Source organism: Saimiri boliviensis, chromosome 1, assembly GCF_048565385.1.
Source record: "Saimiri boliviensis isolate mSaiBol1 chromosome 1, mSaiBol1.pri, whole genome shotgun sequence".
Taxonomy (NCBI): Eukaryota; Metazoa; Chordata; class Mammalia; order Primates; family Cebidae; genus Saimiri; species Saimiri boliviensis.
The window spans coordinates 41460823-41466135 of NC_133449.1; the positions used below are offsets into that span (position 1 = coordinate 41460823).

The 5313-nt window shown below is 40.3% G+C and overlaps 1 pseudogene; it reads left to right on the forward strand.

Moving 5' to 3' along the window:
* Positions 1-1916: 1916 nt before the first annotated feature.
* On the forward strand, positions 1917-3081 carry LOC141584018 (hsc70-interacting protein pseudogene; annotated as a pseudogene).
* Positions 3082-5313: the final 2232 nt, after the last annotated feature.

Consider the following 5313-nt stretch of genomic DNA (forward strand, 5'->3'; position numbering starts at 1 on the left):
GCAGTGGCCTCTGCGTTCTTGCTGAGAACTGCACTCCAGGGCTGTTCATATTTGGCCATCTTGGATCATCCTCCCTTGCTACTTCTTAAAGCCATTTCTAGAAAAGAACTATACCATCAGACTGGAGAAGGAACTGGGCTGCTTCTGCAGCAGAAGGTAGGCCCACCTTCCTAGTGATCTCAGAAGCAGAGATCTAGGCCTCAGCCTTGTTTACGGATTGAGGTTTGCTTTTAGCTGTTCCTACACTCTAGGTAGTTCTGTGGCAAAAGCCCATTTTACATTTTAAAAAGCAGGAGAACTTGTCCCATTTAAAATAGTCTCAGTTGCAATCTTGAGAGGTTTTGTGTTGTGTTGCCATAGTCTGCTCTGCTCTGAATAAAGTGCAATGGGGGACTAGCAATGACAAAACACGGATAAAATCACCTATGAAACAGAGTCCCACCGTAGTGGGAAAACACTGAGATCTGGTGGAATGATGATCTATGGAGGAATAGAAAGGCAGTAGCTTGAAAGTGCTTCAGACAAGAGTGGGCAAGCTTTGAGAAGGCACTGATCCCCAGGATACATGAGGTAACCTTTGGAGACTTTGTGATGAAGAAAAATAAGCAATGACATTTGAAAATTAGAAAAAACCATTTTAAAGTTCATATGGAACCAAAACAGAGGCGTAATAGCCAAGCCAATCCAAAGCAAAAGGAACATAGCTGGAGGCATCATGCTACCTGACTTCAAACTATGCTACAAGACCTGAGTAACCAACACAGCATAGTACTGGTACAAAAACAGACACATAGAGCAATGAAACAGAATAGAAACCTCAGAAATAAGACCACACACCTACAACCATCTGATCTTCAACAAATCTGACAAAAACAAGCAATGGGAAAAGGATTCCCTATTTAACAAATGGAGCTGGGAGAACTGGCTAGCCATATGCAGAAAACTGGAATTAGATCCCCTTCCTTATACCTCATACAAAAATTAATCAGGAAGCATGAAAGATTTAAATGTAAAGCCTAAAACTGTAAAAACCCTAGAAGAAGGTCTAGGCAATACCATTCAGCACATAGGCATGGGCAAAGATTTCACGATGAAAACACCAAAAGCAACTGCAGCAAAAGCAAAATTTGGCAAGTAGGATCTAATTAAACTAAAGCACTTCTGCACAGTAAAAGAAACTATCAACAGAGTAAACAGACAACCTACAGAATAGACAAAAATTTATGCAGAATTTTTTATGGTCTAATATCCAGAGTCTAGAAGAACTTAAAGAAATTTACAAGGAAAAAACCTCATTAAAAAGTGGGCAAAGAACATGAATAGACACTGCTCAAAAGATGACATATATGCAAGCCAACAAATTTATGAAAAAAAGCTCAACAGCACTGATAGTTAGAGAAATGCAAATCAAAACCACAATGAGATACCATCTTACGCCATTCAGAATGGCTATGATTAAAAAGTCAAAAAACAACAGATGCTTGCAAGGTTGTGGAGAAGAAGGAATGCTTCTACACTGTTGGTTGGAGTATCAGTTAGTTCAACCATTGTGAAAGATAGTGTAGCAATTCTTCAGTGATCCAGAGGCAGAAATACCATTTGACCCAGCAATCTCATTAATGGGTATATACCCAAAGGAATGTAAATCATTCTGTTATAAAGATATGCTCACGTATATGTTTATTGCAGCACTATTCACAATAACAAAGAAAAGAAATCAGCCCAAATGCCCATCAATGATAGACGAGATAATGAAAATGTAATACATATACATCATGGAATACTACATGGAGAGCATATCCTTTGCAAGGACATAGAAGGAGCTAGAAGTGCCCCTTCTGCGCGGTCACGCCAAGCCAGCGCCTCGGCCTGGAAGCGGGCCACAGACCCTTAGCTTCGCCCACCGCCTCCTGACCATGGACCCCCGCAAAGTGAACGAGCTTCGGGCCTTTGTGAAGACGTGTAAGCAGGATCCAAGGGTTCTGCACACAGAGGAAATGCGCTTCCTGAGGGAGTGGGTGGAGAGTATGGGAGGTAAAATACCACCTGCTACTCAGAAAGCTAAATCAGAAGAAAATACCAAGGAAGAAAAACCTGATAGTAAGAAGGTAGAGGAAGACTTAAAGGCAGACGAACCGTCAAGTGAGGAAAGTGATCTAGAAATTGATAATGAAGGTGTGATTGAACCAGACACTGACACCCCTCAAGAAATGGGAGATGAAAATACAGAGATAACAGAGGAGATGATAGATCAGGCAAATGATAAGAAAGTGTCTGCTATTGAAGCCCTAAATGACGGTGAATTGCAGAAAGCCATTGACTTATTCACAGATGCCATCAAGCTGAATCCTCGCTTGGCCATTTTGTATGCCAAGAGGGCCAGTGTCTTGGTCAAATTACAGAAGCCAAATGCTGCCATCCGAGACTGTGACAGAGCCATTGAAATAAATCCTGATTCAGCTCAGCCTTACAAGTGGCGAGGGAAAGCACACAGACTTCTAGGCCACTGGGAAGAAGCAGCCCATGATCTTGCCCTTGCCTGTAAACTGGATTATGATGAAGATGCGAGTGCAATGCTGAAAGAAGTTCAACCTAGGGCACAGAAAATTGCAGAACATCGGAGAAAGTATGAGCGAAAACGTGAAGAGCGAGAGATCAAAGAAAGAATAGAAAGAGTTAAGAAGGCTCGAGAGGAGCATGAGAGAGCCCAGAGGGAGGAAGAAGCCAGACGACAGTCAGGAGCTCAGTATGGCTCTTTTCCAGGTGGCTTTCCTGGGGGAATGCCTGGTGGTTTTCCCGGAGGAATGCCTGGAATGGGAGGGGGCATGCCTGGAATGGCTGGAATGCCAGGACTCAATGAAATTCTTAGTGATCCGGAGGTTCTTGCAGCCATGCAGGATCCAGAAGTTATGGTGGCCTTCCAGGATGTGGCTCAGAACTTAGCAAATATGTCAAAATACCAGAGCAACCCAAAGGTTATTAATCTTATCAGCAAATTGTCAGCCAAATTTGGAGGTCAAGCATAATGCCCTTCTGATAAATAAAGCCTTTGCTGAAGGAAAAGCAACGTAGATCACCTTACGGATGTCGCAATAATACAAACCAGTGCACCTCTGACCTTCTCATCAAGAGAGCTGGGGTGCTTTGAAGATAATCCCTACTCCTCTCCCCCAAATGCAGCTGAAGCATTTTACAGTGGTTTGCCATTAGGGTATTCATTCAGATAATGTTTTCCTACTAGGAATTACAAACTTTAAACACTTTTTAACTTTAAAAATATTTAAAACAAATTTAAAGGGTCTGTTAATTCTTATATTTTTCTTTATTAGTCACTTTGGATGTTTTTTCTTTGAATTATTGGGCAGGGAAGATACTGAATGTATAGAAGATTTTTGCTCTAATTTGAGTGAAATAAAAGTTTATTAGTGTGAGGCAGGGAAAAAAAAAGGAGCTAGAAGCCATTATCCTCAGCAAACTAATGCAGTAATGCAGGAACAGAAAACCAAACACCACATGTTCTCACTTATATGAGCTCTGAACAGTGAGACATGTAAAGGAACAACATGTATGTACTGGGACCTGTTCAGGTAGGTAGACGGAAAGCATCAGGAGTAACAGATAATGGATGCTGGGCTTAACGCCTAGACGATGGGATGATCTGTACAGCAAACCTCCATGACACACGTTTGCTTATGTAGCTAACCTGCACATCCTGCACATGTGCCCTGAATGTAAAATAAAAGTTGAAGATTTTTTTTAAAGAATTCTAAAGAAGAATTATAAACTCAAATGACATATTAATGCCCTCACCCACCACCACCAAAAGGGCCTTCTAATGAAGAAAATGTATTTCATGATGCCAACACAAGAGGGCACTCCTGAACCACATGAGCCACTCAAACCTCTCACTGTCACTTACATGGAATCATTTGTTGTAGCTGGCCTAGGAAAGCATAACATTTCAAAATGAACAGAATACAACAGCAAAATCGTATTTTTTAAAAAGTGTAAAAAGGAAATATAACATTTCAGCTGATTATTTTATTAAAACGCCAAAAAAACTGACTTTACACAGGAATATCGTACCACAACACCTCAACCCAACATGCACTACATATCCTTTAAAATGTTTTGCATGATTTGAAAAAAAGAAAAAAAAACTTCCAAATTAGATATTTATAAATTCTCTAGACCTGAGATCCAGGACCATGAAATCAGCATGGATGAGACCAGAGAAGGTGTAGGTAGAAACAAGCTGTATGAAAAATAAAGCATAAGGCAGGATGGTGAAGAAAAAAAAGGAATACATTAATTCAGAAAGGGAGAAAAAGGAAGATGTGAAATAAGAATTGATAGAAATCAGAAAATTGGAGAAAAAAATCTAAAAATCAAGCCAGAAATTGTGCTGAGTTGCACTACTATCATTTTAGTGTGTGCTACATTTTCCAGAATCCCTTTCCCTGAGTGCTTCCATATTAATTTCCCAAAATATGAGCATACATGGTATTTGAAAGGTAGAGGAAAAGCAGCAGCCATTATTCTCTGAAGGTCTTGGAGGTCAACCACAGAGGCAGACACCAGACTAAGTTCTACTTTGTCTTTGTTCTCCTGTATTCCACCTCTACCTCAGTTCCTACCTCTAGGCCCTGCTGAGCAACAGTGGCACTAAGCTCACTACCAGTTAGTTGGCTATAGACCATCAGTGCCGGTAGCTACACAGAGGTAATAATTTTCATCAACGGGTCTACAACCTCCAACTTTTGGTCCCACTTCAGTGGCTGGATATGCTTGGCTTCTCACATTTCTCTGCAAGTTCTGAGTTGCCCACCTACACAGGTGCTTCAGGAGGAATGGTCAGTAACTCCTGATCATCCCATAGTTACCCCTTCCAGACCAAATTACACAGTACTCGAGAGAGAATAAATTAAGTTGAAAATATTATGAGAAGAATGAATGGTGTGCTGGAGCCAACTCATACCAACATGACAGAGCCAACTCTGTATTTTCTTAACACTGTGTTCAGTGACATCCCATTGGTAGCTTGACATTAGTCATAATGGGAATATTGACACCATTGGAATTTGCAAATGCTATAAATCAGGGATTTTTTTTCCAGAGGTGGTATTAACATTTACCAGCACATGATTGGAAATGGAGGAGAAAAATTTAAATGTCCAAGTTTAAAAAGATATATATAAATTAGAAAAAAAAAGACCCAACAGGTATAATTGTGGCCTTGAAACAAGAAACAAACCTATTTCAATATAGTAAACCAGTATTTAAAAGTAGGATCCAATACTTTTCAGATGTAAA